This window comes from Leopardus geoffroyi, chromosome A1 (assembly GCF_018350155.1).
Source record: "Leopardus geoffroyi isolate Oge1 chromosome A1, O.geoffroyi_Oge1_pat1.0, whole genome shotgun sequence".
Classification (NCBI taxonomy): Eukaryota; Metazoa; Chordata; class Mammalia; order Carnivora; family Felidae; genus Leopardus; species Leopardus geoffroyi.
Genome location: NC_059326.1, coordinates 171,442,499 through 171,459,135, shown reverse-complemented (window position 1 = coordinate 171,459,135; position 16,637 = coordinate 171,442,499). Strand labels below are relative to the sequence as shown.

General features: G+C 38.8%; 1 long non-coding RNA gene across 4 annotated transcripts in view; it reads left to right on the top strand.

Moving 5' to 3' along the window:
* Nucleotides 1-16,637, top strand: part of LOC123609629 — a 198,111-nt gene that overhangs the window by 134,919 nt on the left and 46,555 nt on the right. For 3 of the 4 annotated variants that reach the window (XR_006717874.1, XR_006717873.1, XR_006717868.1), the window contains 3 exons: nucleotides 2,222-2,367; nucleotides 12,591-12,771; nucleotides 13,028-13,088. This is a non-coding gene — a long non-coding RNA (uncharacterized LOC123609629). Of the gene's footprint in view, nucleotides 1-2,221; nucleotides 2,368-12,590; nucleotides 12,772-13,027; nucleotides 13,089-14,131; nucleotides 14,800-16,637 lie in introns of those variants that run through there. The other variant, XR_006717875.1, reaches the window with a different exon arrangement.

Genomic DNA, 16,637 nt, shown 5'->3' with positions numbered 1-16,637 from the left:
CTCCATACTGTTTTCCAGAGTGGCTGCACCAGCTTGCATTCCCACCAGCAGTGCAAAAGAGATCTTCTTTCCCCGCATCCTTGCCAACATCTGTTGTTGCCTGAGTTGTTCATGTTAGCCATTCTGACAGGTGTAAGGTGGTATCTCATTGTGGTTTTGATTTGTATTTCCCTGATGATGAGTGAAGAATGTTGAGCATATTTTCATGTGTTGATTGGCCATCTGGATGTCTTCTTTGGAGAAGTGTCTATTCATGTCTTTTGCCCATTTCTTCACTGTATTATTTGTTTTTTGGGTGTTGAGTCTGAGCAGTTCTTTATAGATTTTGGATACTAACCCTTTATCTGATATGTCATTTGCAAATATCTTCTCCCATTCTGCCGGTTGCCTTTTAGTTTTGCTGGTTGTTTCCTTCACTGTGCAGAAGCTTTTTATTTTGATGAGGTCCCAGTAGTTCATTTTTGCTTTTGTTGCCTCTGGAGACGTGTTGAGTAAGAAGTTGCTGTGGCCAAGATCAAAGAGGTTTTTGCCTGCTTTCTCCTCAAGGATTTTGATGACTTCCTGTCTTACATTGAGGTCTTTCATCCACTTTGAGTTTATTTTTGTGTATGGTGTAAGAAAGTGGTCCAGGTTCAATCTTCTGCATGCTGCTGTCCAGTTTTCCCAGCACCACTTGCTGAAGAGACTATCTTCATTCCATTGGATATTCTTTCCTGCTTTGTCAAAGGTTAGTTGGCCATACGTTTGTGGGTCCATTTCTGGGTTCTCTATTCTGTTCCATTGATCTGAGTGTCTGTTCTGTGCCAGTATCATACTGTCTTGATGATTACAGCTTTGTGGTATAGCTTGAAGTACGGGATTGCGATGTCTCCTGCTTTGGTTTTCTTTTTCAAGATTGCTTTGGCTATTTGGGATCTTTTCTGGTTCCGTACAAATTTTAGGATTATTTGTTCTAGCTCTGTGAAGAAGGCTGGTGTTATTTTGATAGGGATTGCATTGAATATGGAGGTTGCTTTGGGTAGTACTGACATTTTAACAATATTTGTTCTTCCTATCCAGGAGCATGGAATATTTTTCCATTTTGTGTGTGTGTGTGTCTTCTTCAATTTCTTTCATAAGCTTTCTATAGTTTTCAGTGTATAGATTTGTCACCTCTTTGGTTAGATTTATTCCTAGGTATTTTATGTTTTTTGGTGCAATTGTAAATGAGATTGATTCCTTGATATCTCTTTCTGTTGCTTCATTGTTGGTGTATAGGAATGCAACTGATTTCTGTGCATTGATTTTATATCCTGAAACTTAGCTGAATTCATGATTCAGTTCTAGCAGTTTTTTGGTGGAATCTTTTGGGTTTTCCATAAAGATTATCATGTCATCTGCAAAGAGTGAAAGTTTGACCTCCTCTTGGCCAATTTGGATGCCTTTTTTTTTGTGTGTGTTTTCTGATTGCAGAGGCTAAGACTTCCAATACTATGTTGAATAACAGTGGTGAGAGTGGACATCCCTGTCTTGTTCCTGACCTTAGGGGGAAAGCTCTCAGCTTTTCCACAGGAGTTCTTTCTTATGTCCAAATGAAATGGCTTCTATTGGCAAAGACTATGTTGTATTCATTTTTGTGCTTCTGCAATCTCTTGTGTTAGGCAACAATGCAGTACCCATATTATGTGTTTATTGACTGAATCAATGGCTAAATAAATGCTTTATTTTTATCCCATTTTCTCATGTCTTTTAAGGAAAAGAAAAGCAGACCCCCCCCCCCATTATGATCAAGTCAGCCCTTAGTCTTCTCTTCTCCAAGTTAAATAACTGGAATTAATTTAACCTTTTCTCATAGAGCCTAATTTCCTTTCCTAATTAATCATCCTTACCATTCTTCTTTGAATCCACTTTAGCCTTTATCCATCCTTTAAAAATTTATCACCAGTTGGACCCTCCATTACAATAAGGGCCTCATTAATTTAAAATATATTAGCTTCATTACTTTGTGGCTTATGTCCATTATTTGTAACCCAGTTTTTCTTGGGCCACACAACCCTATGACTATTTCTGCCACACTGTAGGGCTTTGATAAATATTTGTGGAGTGACTGAATTTGGTCGTGTTAATATTTGGTCTTGTTATATGCCTTTCTCCTTGAGAAAAGGTTACCAAGCTATGTTCTTATCTGGCCCAATATCTTACAGATGTAATGAAGACACCTCTTTTCTGATTTTATTCAAAGGGCAAAGGAAACATCCTATTGACAGCCACAAGCTTTCATAATTGCATTCCCGTGACAATGAACACATTTCTACCAGGTCAAGCTTGCCTACCTGATCCTGTCTTCTCAATATCTTCTTTGAACAACTTCATGTGGTTGAATTCCTGGTAAGCCCATTATACCAAGCCTGTGGGTGTGATCAAGCACATTTGAATTCTAGTGGTGAATGCTGTGCTTACTCTGACACCTTTGTCCCATAATAATATCATATTACCTTTTTTTAAAAACATAGATATTATTTAGATATTTAGATTTTTAAATTTAGTGAAAAGCAGGAACTGTGTTTCACTTACCTTGTGCCTTATACAAATGACTTGGCCATAGTAGGCACTCAAGTATTTGTTAAACTAAAGGCTCAGTGAGTGAATGCCTTTTTTTAAGCTTACATTAGTTCAGTGAGGGTGGTGTATTTAGTTTTACTAAAATAGCAAACAATAAATATTTGCCAATTTATTGAAGCTGCTATTCTTATGCCTTTGATACAGGAAATTTGGCAAATGTTATTATTTTAGCATTCTTGGATTCTATTTAATTCACAGTCTGTTATTATACCAAATAGATGTTGGTACTTTCCCAGTGTTTCCTAAACTGGGAGTTGACCCATAGGGAGATCATGGGCTGTTGTCAGGAAGTCACAGAGACAGCATCTCCAGTCCCCTGAATAGCTGCTTGGAGAAGAGGCAGTGAACTGTGGGTGACCCAGCATTCTCCACCTACTGCCTCCCCTCGGGCACTTCCTTTCAGATTTGTTGTGATACTGAGAGGGAGACCAGAGCTACTGCAGGATCTGTAAGATGACAAGTAAACTTACATTTTTGGGGACAGTTGATATGAGTCATGGTAAACCCAGGGGAGTCCACAGGATGAAAAAGTTTATGAAATCCTGGGGTGACCTCAGGCTGATGCTAATTGAATTCCCTTGACAAAGGATCTTAAATGATGTAGAGCAGTTACTGTTTTTAAATGAGTGCAGGGAAAACAGTTTTCCCAGGGTGTTTCATTGGAGACCAAAAGGTCACTCAGATTCTGCGGTTACAGTCATGTGCAAATCAGTCTTTGGATTAAGTTAGGACTTAATCCAAGGGATCTGGAATTAGAAGACTTGGGTTTGGCTTGGTAATTGTATTGTTCGTATTAGCTGAAAACAGTGTGATTTCATTTTAGCATCAAGGCTTAAAATATGTCAAGCAAAACATTTGAATTTCTATTATCTTTAGCAGAAGTTCAAAATAGTCTATACATCTACAGTCTATTAACGATTGGCAGCAGACTTGATTTATGTTTGTTGCACACCAGAGTGCAGACTTTTACCTTTCTCTGTGTTTTACACACCTCACAGAACAACCTCACTCAGACTTATGATGTCTCCCATCCCTGTAGATAGGGTTTTCTCAGGACATACATAGTTGATGTCTGTTTTCTGTGGAAATTGTTAGTAGCTCCCTGCCTATCATTCTCAAAAATGTCCTATAAAGAACTCTTTTTTGAATTCTAGACTGATGGGTCTTCTTAGACACCTCAACCTTGATATGACACCGACATTCTACCCTCTGTATGCCAATACTGAACTAAATATATCCTTGGAACTCCTTGCTTTCCTATATTCCTTGTTTCCCTTGTCACTCCCCAGCTCCTGTGATCTCCATATGCATGTTCCTCCCCCATTGAAATCCATGACTCTCTACTCTCATTGGAATTGTTGCCCAGAAACTTTCTGGATACTTTTTCTCTTTCATTGAGGATTCTGGGTGGATTCTTGCTCACAATCTCTTCCCCTCCTAGTCCCACTATCTATCCGAATTACTTCAGTGTTCATTACATGACTGTGGCATGTAACACCATTGGTTGCCCAAAAGCCATCAGCTGTTAGGTTTTCATCCCAGACAAAGGAAATCTGCTTTTGTTTATGTCGAAATGTGCTTAGCTCCAGGAAGAACATAAATGGTGATATTTTCTAATTTGCTGGTTACTCTGTGGGTAATTCTAATGTGCAACCAGGCATAACAGTCATGGCTCCAAACACATCACAGTAATCTCAGTTCCCTTTGTAATGGTCCAAGGCTGCTCACACAACCCAGTTAGGGAATTTCTACAACAGTTTTCTGGGAAAGTTTTGCTTTTATTATAAAGAAAAGAATTTTATAAGAAAAAGTCTTTTTGCCCTTTACTTTCCTTCTTTTTTGGATGCTCTCCGATGATGATGCTTTTAGCTGTTGTAGCCATCTGGAAACTCTAAAGTGGTAAGTCAACCTGCTGAGGATAGCAGGATAGACAAGGGTAAAGATCCTGGGTCTCTGATGCTACTGTTTAATCTATAAACCTAGAATCTGGCTAACTCTGGAATTTAGGTTAGGATAGTGTAAATATTATTATGTTAAAATCACTCTGTCAGGTCTTACATATTTGCTAAAAGCATACTTATGATAGATTTAACCTCCTTAGAGGCCAAAACTGGAGGTCAAAGAACTTTTTCTGTAAAAGGCCAGATGACAAATATTTTAGGTTTTGTGAGCCATATAGCATCTGTTGCAATTACTCAATGTTGCCATTGTAACACAAATGCAGGCAGAGACAATACATAAACAAATGAGTGTGGCTGTGTTCCAATAAATTGCTATTTACACAAATAAGCAATCAACCAGATTTGACCCGTGGGCTATAGTTTGGGGACCCCTGTCCTAAATCTTCATTAAGAAGTGAAGGAATCAGCTTCTAGAGGGCTAACTACATCTTTTGGTATTTTTTGGGTAAGATAAGATTAGCATCCTCTTCTAGGGCAGTGTAGGAAATTACTGCAGAATTGGGAATTGAGTACAGGGAATGCAAACAGACATGGATTACCTGGACTCAAAGGTAAGAGAAAGGACTATGGGGAGACAAGAACCTTAGGCAGGACTCCCATAGAGGTTTTACATAGTCATTAGTAATTCTAGAGATCTTTGTGTCATGTGAGTAGAGAGAAGGAGACATTACCTATATTACCAAAAGGTTTATGGAATTTCCTGAGGCATCAAAATCTATTTTGACTCAGAACTTCAACATTTGTTATTTGGAGAGAGAAAACTTTCCTGGGGTATATAAATGATGGTGGGAGGACAGAAGGTGTGACTGAGAATCTGATTTATCAGGTTGGGCTTCTGTGGGTCTCCTACTGAATGCACAGACTTTTCTTTCTGTAACAGTTGTATATAATGGAACAGTTTTTGCCATAAGATCTGGTCTTTCTTTGATAGAGCACCACCTGGTTTTAATTTACTAGTTCATACATATTTTGGAGGGAGCCTAATGCATGCTACTTGACATCTGCAAAGAGCCTTTGCTGGAATATGGTGGAAGTGTTCAGCTCTGTGTTGTTGGTATTTCCCTTGTGAGGTTTCTAGTTGGACAATGAGACTCAGTAGGGTTCCTGGTAGAAGAAAAGGAGCCCATTCTTTAAGTCCATAAGTCCTCCACAATGGTCCAAGTAAATAGGGTAAGATTGCTTTTTTCCCCTACTTTCCCATTAAGACTATCTTTGCTTATTTAAATTTGAATCTATTTGTGTGAAAATCTTGGAAGCACCATGGTTACCTTTAGGGAAAAGAAATGGGAGGCTGGGAAAGGAGGTCAGGGAGACTTAATTTTTTATTGGGTATGTATAATATTTGAAAATTCTATCAACCTATATTACTTTATCCAAAATTTTTTTTAATTACCTATATTTTTAAAACTGCTGGATGTATATGTCAGATAGGGTTGGTAGATGAAGCTAGGAAAGTACACTGTGAAATTCATTTCAGATCCTGATCCCTGCTGGGGACAACTATGTATTCTCATACATTTAGCTGTGACCAATGTTTATGATCATTTACAAAAGAGTGCATGCATCCTGGCTTGCCTATTCACACAAACTGCAACATAAACACTGATAAAATTACACACCATAGATCTATGAAGCTCATCCATTGGAACTTAATAGCTTGGTAATGTCAGTCCCAGTGCTTGCTAGAACCATAGCCCTTTGGCCCAGGCTGTCATTTTCAGGACTACAATTCCTGGCCTCCATCTGTCCATAGTTGACTAGTGAAAGTAGGAGCTGATGGTGCAGTTGAGTGGAGGCTAAAATTACACACATACAAATGTCATGAGATGGAAAAGGAGTTGTGAGGGGACTTGAACAAATAGAAGTTATAAAGGAGAATGAATCGATCAGTAGAAGTTTTGAGCTAGGTAAGTTATGGAGTTGATGTTGATCCATTTAGTATTGGAGGAAAATTAAGAATCTGTACCACCATAGAAATGATAATGATATGGGGCGCCTGGGTGGCGCAGTCGGTTAAGCGTCTGACTTCAGCCAGGTCACGATCTCGCGGTCCGTGAGTTCGAGCCCCGCGTCGGGCTCTGGGCTGATGGCTCAGAGCCTGGAGCCTGCTTCCGATTCTGTGTCTCCCTCTCTCTCTGCCCCTCCCCCGTTCATGCTCTGTCTCTCTCTGTCCCCCAAAAAATAAATAAAAACGTTGGAAAAAAAATTAAAAAAAAAAAAAGAAATGATAATGATGTGATGTGATGGAGGTGTCAGCTAATACTATAGTGGTGATCATTTGCAACACAGGCATACCTTGAAGATATTGCAGGTTTGGTTCCAGGCCACTGCAATAAAGTGAATGTCACAATAAGAGTCAAATTTTTGGTTTCTCACTGCATATAAAAGTTATGTTTACACTATACTGTAGTCTATTAAGTGTGAAATAGGATTATATCTTAAAATGTGCACACATTAATTTAAAAATACTTTATTGTTAAAAATTTCTAATCATCATCTGTGCTTTCAACAAGTTGTAATCTTTTTGCTGGTGCAGGGTCTTGCTTTGATGTTGATGGCTGCTGAGTGCTCAGAGTGGTGATTGCTGAAGGCTGGGGTAGCTGTAGAAATTTCTTAAAATGAGACAAGAATGAAGATTGCTACCTTGATTGATTCTTCCTTTCATGAATGATTTCTCTATAGCATGTGATGCTATTTGATAACATTTACCCACAGTAGAACTTCTTTCAAAATTGGAGCCAATCCTCTTAAACTCTGCTGCTGTTTTATCAACCAAGTTTATGTAATATTCTAAATCCTTTGTTGTTGTTTCAACAATATTCACAACATCTTCACCAGGAGTAGATTCCATCTCAAGAAATCACTTTCTTTCCTGACCCATAAGAAGCAACTCCTCATCCGTTCAAGTTTTATTGTGAGGTTGCAACAATTCAAATATAATAATAATGAAAAACTTTGAAATATTATGAGAATTAGCAAATTGTGACACAGAGACATAAAGTAGGCAAATGCTGCCAGAGAAATGGTGCTGATGGACTTGTTCAATGCAGAGTTGCTGGAAATCTTAATTTGTAAAAAACTCAATTATCTACAAAGTGCAATAAAGCGAAACACAATAGAATGAGGTATGTTGTAGATAAGTGTATCAAATCAACATGTTGTACACCTTAAAATTACACAATATTATATGTCAATTATATGTCAATTAAGCTGAAAGAAAAAAGAATCTGTACCAAAAGAAAAAGAGGTACAGAGAGTAATCGAATCCCTTCAATAGTATTGCCTTTACAGGGAAGATGTGTGTACTTTGCTGCAGAAGTCCCTAGAGTTTCCCCCAATGCAACTCCAGTCTTTGTGAAATTCACTTGTTTCTGTTCTTGGACTCTCATGAGGTATCTGTTTTTGTTTCTTTTTATAATTAATCTACTTTCCTTGACTTAGCCTGAGTGAGTCTGTGTTCTTTCTTTCCAAAAAACTTTATTTAAACTAATTGAAATTCCTGCTCTGGGCTTTAGTTGTTTTCTCCCAAATAAAGAGTCTCTTTAGATAGAAAGGCTAGGATCATCTTATTGTCCTTAATGGCTACTCCATGAACCTTAAATTCATTATCTCATGTTGATGGAGAATATATAAAACAACTCCAGTAACCAAATGATATTTCAAGATCAACAAGTAAAAAGTGCAAATGATATTATAGATTGAATATAAAAGAGAGTGTATATCTGGGAGGGAGAGGTCACTGAGTATAAGAGGAGAGTACAAAGAATCAGCCAGGGTCAACCCTGAAAAAAACTGAAAATACTTTTTCTGTCTATGTTTCTCCCTACCTTCTCCAGGCACACATCTTGCATTCTATGTCTATAACTCTTAGCTCCCACAACCACTCTTGTTTGAGCTGCCATTGTTATAACCCATCTTTCTTCATGCACACCTTGTTTTCATACATCAAGAAAATTGGAAGCTCTCAAACACTCTAAGTAGAACCTAAATTTCTAGTGCTCAAGGAATTAGAAAAAGGTGAAAAAGCCCAAAGTTAGCAGATGTAAGGATATAATAAAGATAAGAGGAAAAATAAATGAAGTAGAGAACAGGAAAACAATAGAAAAGATTGATAAAACTAAGAGTTTTGATTCTTAGAAAAGATGAACAAAATTAACAAATCTTTAGCTACACAGAGTATTTTATTCTAGGTTTGAGATGCCTATAGAGCCCTGTAAGGTAATGTAAATTAATGTAAACATAATGTAAACATACATTCTGTTTTAGTTAAGGCAGGGAAGACAGCTACTTGCTGTAAAAAACAACCCTCAGATTTCAGTGGCTTAACATAATACACTTCTCACTCATGTTACAGAGCAGATTAGGTGAGGGATCCAGTCCACTTCTACTTTGTGGTTCCACCATCCCCTAGTCCTCCACTCAGTCATTTGCATTTGGCTAGAGGAGAATGTATGAAGAAAGAGTGTCCACTTAAAACCCTTTCAACCTTGGCTACTATGTCACTTGTTTACATTCCATTGGTTTAGATCCAACAGGGTTGGGAAAAATACAGCCCAGGAAGAAGAGAAGAACACAGATATTGATGAATACCAGAAATCTCTACTATGTGCTTTCCCCTATATTTTGGAAATGCCTTACCTAGTCAGTATTTTGTTTTCCACTTTTAGATAATCATAAGAAATATTTTTCAATGATAGAAAAGCCCCTGTAAAAATGCAGTGATAAGTGGCAACTGGCATTCCTATTAGTGATAGGAACAACCAGAGGTAAGGGTAAGAACTGTGACAAATAGGAGAACACATGCCCCATCTATTAGGAGTAGCCATTACTCAGCTCTGATTATTAGCATTAGGAAATATACACTCAGTTTTTCTAGATCTTACGATTTCTCAAATGAAGAGCCTGGTTTTGTATGTGAAATATCCCATTTTCAATATACAATCTCAATTATAAAGTAAAAATTGCTCATTTTGGTTTCCTATAATTTATGAAGTAATTCTCAAGAGAAGTGGCAAATCAAAATTGTGTGTGTGTGTGTGTGTGTATGTGTTAGAACCAACTGTATCGCATATTTTTATATACTTTCTATCATCTCTGTCTTCTCCCTCTACTCCCTATTTATTGCCCTTGGCCACCGTAAGGTATTAGCTAATATAAATGTAAGAGTCTGCCCCTAGGTATTTGCATCATAACAAAAGATCCTTGAAAGCACACACACAAAAAAACCCTAAAGTAATGAATTTCCAACTATAAAATTTTATATATAACTAACTATTAAGAATATTTTTCAGTAGGAACTGCCCCATGACCTTCCAATCACATCTTGTGGGTGGCATCCATTTTATCTGCTTATAGGATTGTGTTGGTTGAAAAAGCCTTTAGTTCTGTAACCATTAAGGTGTTAGATCACCATCCTCTGATGACCTGACTGACTCTGTGTTTAAAGCTCTAAAATGAGTTGGAATATCCTCACCACTCTCTGTTCAATAATCCTCGCCAATATTATTTGGCAAATGTCCGCTCTGTGAGCAGTGACTGGCACTATTATGGACTGAATTCTATTTCCCCAAAATTTGTATGTTGAAGACCTAATTTCCAATGTGACTGTATTTGGAGATAGGGCCTAGAAGGATGTAATATAGGTCAAATGAAGTCACAAGAGTGGGGCCCTATTACTAAGGTGTTGGTGCCCTTATAAGATTAAGAGATGCTATAGCTCACTCACTTGTGCTCGCCCTCTCTTCATGTGTGCACAGAAAAAGTCTGTGTGAAGACAGTGAGAAGGCTTCCATAAGCCAGGAAGAGAGGTTTCACTAGAAATCAACCCTACTGTCACTTTGAACTTGGACTTCTAGCCTCCAGAACTACAAGAAAATACATTTCTGTTGTTTAAGGTGGCAATCCGTGTTATTTTGTTACATCAGCCTGAGCACATGCCACCTGTGGTCTTAGAGTGTTAACGGGCTTCCATGAACATTTAACTTACTTTGGGAAATATGTGAAGACATGTTAGAACTGAAGCACTGGAGATCTTTCAGAGGTTTCAAAGTGATGGTTCACCAGAGACATTTGGCTTATTAATTTTTCTTAGCCCAGTCCCTTTAAAATGTGAATTGGAGTGTTTTTAAAGAGGCATGCATTCTCCAGTTTCCCACAGTTCCCAGTGCTCCTTATGTATCACTCATGACCCCCTCCACACATTTATTTTTTGCTTAGTCCCTGGAGACATTTGTATGACCTGGAATGAGCCCAAGTGTCCTTATTTTGCCAGTGATGAAGAGGTATTGGGAGGAGGTGACAGAAGTGACATAAGAGGTAGGAGGCAAGAAGGTAAGAACCTGGGCCTGGAAAGAAAGAGTGTAAGGAAATAGGATATCAGGCACAAGGCTTGTGTACAGGAAGTGGCCAATCCAACCAGGGCTGAAAAGACTCCTCTGGATTGGTGGGTAAATGGCAGGGTGGCAGAGCCTTCTCTTGGCCCTTTTCTTTTTTTGATGTTGGTAGCTCCTAGTACCTGATCTTCACATTGAGACCATAAAAATGCCAGATACTTGCTTCCCTAGCTTTCCTTGCAGCTAGAGATGACCCTAAAACACACTTCCAATGAAACATAAAGGGAAATGTAACTGTTTTCTTCCCTCATGTAAAGAGAAAAATATATAAGCAGTGTCCCTGTCCCTTTCTTTTTCACTTTGGGTGCAGTTGGGTCAGAGAGTAAAGTTGGGGCTGTACTGTACAGCACAATCATGGGGCAACTGGCTGGAGGATCAAAGCCAACATGTAGAAAAGTGTAGAGCAGAACTGTGGAAAGAGACTGGGTCCCTGGGAACATTATTGATCTACTGAACAACCACTAGGTCCACCCAGCTTCAGGCTTTCTCGTTACATGAAATGTAGAGCAAACAAAAAGACAAAACAAAATAACAAAACCCTTTCTTCAGGCTACTTTCTGTTGGGTATTTTGCTAATTGTATCCCCAAACATCCTAACTGGTATACTTAGTGAGAACGGGTCCAATGGAGCAGTTCTAACTGAACTGGGCTAAGAGAAATTAATCTGTAGGCCAAAGGTATCTGGTGAACCATCACTTTGAAACCTCTGAAAGAACTCCAGTGCTTCAGTTCTATCTAACTGGGATAGGAAGTGACAGCTGTGGTCCAATTAAACTGAAAGTGAAGGAGAGAGACAGTGGCTTGGCTGTGAAGTAAGGCAGAGAAAGAAGAGATTAAATCTACAACTTTCTTCTAAAAGGCAGTATATGTGAGGGTGAAGGGTGTAGACTCTGGATTCAGAAAGACACTGGCTTAGATCCCAGTTCTACCTTTTGTTGTTGGGAACTGGTAATTTAATCTCTCTAAGCCTCTGTTTCCTTATCTGTAAAGTGGGGATTTAAGTGTCGTTCTTTTGCTGCTGATGAAGAGGTACTGGGAGGAGGTGACAAAAGATGTGACGTAAGAGATAGGAGACAAGACAGGTAAGAACCTGGGCCTGGAAAGAAAGAGTGTAAGGAAATAGGATATTGGGCACAAGGCTCATATACAGGAAATGGATTGTGTACACACAGAGGATTGTTGTTGCAAGGCTTAAGTGAGTTCACATAGGTGAAGCTCTTAGCACAGTGGCCAGAAGCTGTTCAGTACAGTTAGCTATGAGCTAGACCATCGCTGACCTTTAGCCTTTTATATCTGCTCTTGCATATCTCCATCTGGATTGCCCCATACCTACCTCAGACTCCTGGTGCCTCCTCTCCCTTCTACCATATGCTCTTCCTTTCTGCTAATTAGGAAAATGTCTTGGGTGTAGCAGAAAGACATGTGGCATGCTGTGTGAAGCTACATGTTTGGGCTTGGATAGATTTAATTCACAGAGTATGCTATGTGCTGTCTGGTTCTCCAAGAAACCCAATAGAAGCTGATCTCATCCTACTGATTGAATTTGATGACATGCTTATCATTTCCTTTTACAGTTTTTATGGTCCAGAATGACTCTGTTGCCAATATCTTCTGACAGAGGGAATTACTTTTCCAGGCAGTGCAATCATGCTATTTATCAAAAGAAACACTGGACAAGCACAGTGGACTTCAGCGCTGTGTCCTGAGCCATCATCTGGCCAACTCTCGGCAAGAAACTTCTTTGTTCTTTAGAGACTGAGCTCTATCCCCAAGCACTAACAGAATCGAGATGGAAGAAGTTGGAATTCTTCATCTTGGTATGTAAAGAATAACTTACTGTTGATGCATATTAAGGGACATTTTTAAAAGAAGCAATTATAGGATGTTTTGTCCCTGTCTCGCCTGATCTCTGAGGTCACCTGACCTCTCCATTTTAACCTTGGTTTTTTACATGAGGGGTGTTTTTACTCTATGTTTATGAATCTGTATCTATTAAAACAAACACTTTATGTGTAATTCATTCATTTATTCAATATTTACTGAATGCCTACTGTGGTCCTGGCATTGTTTTAGGTGCTGTGACACAGTGAGGTTCCTGCTCCCAGGAAGCTGAACCCTGGCCTTGAGATACATGGTAGGACAGACAGGGGTTGAAGGCACTGGGGTGCAGCAAAGGGGAATGTTCCAGGAAACAAATGGCAAAATTGTTCTGAAAGGAACACTGGGTGTAGAACCTTCATTTCTTAAAGTGTCAAGGATGCTATAAAACAAATATCAATTTTTCTATCATGCTTCTAACTATACCATTCACTATAACATTGAAATATTCAGAGCTCCTATTTAAATCAGAAGCTGTTATACAATCATTTCTGAATGAAGGCAGTAATGATTAGTTATAATATGGTTTATTATATGAAATTAGTAAAACCTGAGGCCTCAAAACATAATATGCACCATAAAATCCTGATATAATGTGGTTAATCTATTCTTTGGGGTTAGCTCAGTCCCCCTCAATTATCATCATAAAAAGCTTTCACTCCAACTAGAAGAAAGAGCAGCTTAATTTGTAAAAGAGTTCTATATGCTGCTGCCTTAGTTAAACAAAGACAGAAAAGCAGGAGGATGGAATGTGGATTTGGTGAAACACTGGCATAGAATACAAAGCAGCAATGAGTCCTTAATATAAATGCATTCCACTTTAATAATTACAGGTGAAATGAACTATTTTGGGGGAAGAATAATGGGAATGAATCGATTCTATTTCAGGTTAACATTTTGATGTGAGGTTTTAAGCATTTGTAATTCCAAGTTAAGAAACACAGAATGTGGCATTTTTCATTTTTGGTATGAATTTCTCTGTTTATGGATACTGTTTCTATATGCAATATGTATTTTTTTTTTTAGTATAACCATTTTCCTTCTCACTTTTTTTTTAGAACCACATCCCTCCCTAAACTACCCTGCATCCCTTGCATTAATCCCTAGGCTTCCTGAGGGAGTGAGTCTCCATAGTAATCTATGGATTCTATACCCTATCCAATGTCTTTTTCAGGGATTTTAGAAATGGGAATAAAGCCCATTCTGCCTGTCTCGCTCTGAATTGCTGAGGCTGTAAGATGTGATACTGGGGGTGGTGCTAGTCTCCATATTTCTTACCATGTGGCGTGGTCTCCACAGTCCAACAGAAGATGAAGCACAAGCCCAGAGGAGCAAGAGGAAAGACAACACAAGTCCTTGTTCCAGTTGTTCCCAGGTTCAGTGCCAGATTTCTTTTCTTGAATTGTGTAAGACACTCTGCTATCCTGATTTTCCCCTTTTTGATTCAACTAGTTCAAGTTGGGTTTCTATCACATGCAACCAAGCAATTCCTGACTAATGCAGTCACCCTCACTGCTGCCCTATATGAGCTCTTCAATAAATTCGGTCTCTTCATCCTACTTTCTTTTCTTTTCTTTTTTTCTTTTTAAGATTTTATTCTTAAATAATCTCTACACCCATTGTGGGGCTTGAACTTATAACCCTGAGATCAAAAGCCACATGCTCTACCAACTGAACCAGCCAGGCACTCCTCTTCAGCCTACTTTCTAAACCTCTTTTGTGTTCCTGCCTCCATACCTCTGCCTTGGGATCGTCACCGTTCCCTCCCCTTATGGAAGCTCAGTCTTTACCAGCATCCAGCCCAAGTTCCACTTTCCCTGACTACCTGGGCAATCTCTCTATCCTTAGAACTTACATAGCCTTTGTTCTCTATATATGCTCACTGGCACTTTCACTTTCCCCAAACTAGACCATAGAGTCCTTGAGCACTGAGGCAATGTATCCTACCATTGTGTCTCTCCAGAGCCTTAAACAATGTAAGTGTTTAGTTTTGATAGGATGATGTTGCCAGCTATTATTTTATAGATAGATGATAATCTTGAACTTATAATTTAAATGGAAGATTAACAAATATAATGAACTCAGTTAGCTGAGTAATTATTTTAGGATTAGGTTAAACTGAATGCCAATAGTTCTTATAGTGATGACTTCTATATAGAGATATTGTTGTATAAGATGTACACACCCTGTTTGGCAAGGAGGATGTGTTTTGAGAAATAGGACCTCTAATAACGCCACACAGATTGTTAGAGCACAGCTGTCAAGACCATGCATTCCTGGCATCTTATGACAGTAACCTCTTCCATTCTCTTCAAATGACTTGAAGTCATGACATGCTTCTGGCCCAATTTTCTTGTAGGTGTTTTTCAAGCAATAGCAGGTCAATTATCCCAGGCTACAGGGATATTTATGATGCCATTCTAATGTCACAGTATTTCCACAACCCTGGGATCGTCTGCTGAGTTTCACCCTATGTTTTCACATCTATTTCTTTGAGGGTGACACCAGCTGCATTACAACTAGTATAATGATAGCATCCAGCATGACATTTTCCTTGCTTTCTTTGGGCCATGTCCAACTCTATCACTTTCAAATGTTATGTTAGCCATTAAGAATAAAAATTCCTGACCAGACCCAAAATAATTGGCAGAAATAAAGACCGAAGAAAGTAGATACCATGCAGAACATGCTTACTGTAGGAGAGCAAGGCAACATACTCAGAGGCAATGGTTTTTGCAGTATGTGTCTCAGCTCTTATTGTCTGAGTGCCTACAAGTATAGCTAACACTCAGAACATGGGGGGAATGTTCAGTAATAGAGAACCGAAATGGATAGTATACATATATTGATACATGTGTATGTAATTTGGGAAAATACTTCAGAAAGAAACCACTTTATAAATTTTAGGGACAGAAAAACAGGGCTAAACCTGGTAACTTAGAAAATGGAGAACTTCAATATAGACATATACTCAAGTTACAAATACGGCTTCTTTGCTAACTACGAATGAGGGATTCAAAACTCGGGACTTTGATATAGATTTGTGAAAAGGAATGGAAGGAGAGAGGTCCTGAAAGGTGAAAAAGTAGATCACAAAAATAACAGACTGTAAGTCATAATACCAAGGCAGTTACAAACCAGAGGTGGGATGACCATTGTTCTAGTTAATGAAGACAACAAGATGGAGAAAGGCCTCTGGATGAACAGCATAGGAGGAAGTGTCAGAAATGCCTGGGTCTCAGCGTTGGGCATGGACTTGTTGGGATTGCATTCCCAGGCTGCAAGACTCTGAGGAGCAAATAAAATATTCTCTCATGAAAACCCCTGACAAGCCTCCATCCTGGTCAAATGACTCTGGCCATCTGTATTATTAAAAGTAGTTTGGGTTAACTCAAAAATGCAGAGAAGCAGTTTTTCCTTGAAAAAGCTAATGCCTATAAGCATTACATATGGATAAAAGTTAGCAGGACATCGTAGGTCCACTGGATTTCATCTTAATAAGAACTTCCAACCTTAATTAAAAAAACTTTTTTTTTTGCTACTCAGGGCAAATTATAAATTAAGATTTCAGCTTCTGGCACTGCAAGATCAGAAGAAATGCTGAACACTACAGTTTTGAGAAATGAGTACAGTAAAATACAGAGGAAAGAAGTCTCTCATCCTGTTGTGTTCTTGAGATGACAGCATAATATGGTCACATCCCATTTAATTCCTAGCTAACTCCAAGGCTTCCCTCCCCAGTAGGGCCAGCCTCATGGATCTACAAACCTTGCAGTGGTACAAGGCTCTCCTCCCGGAAGGGGCC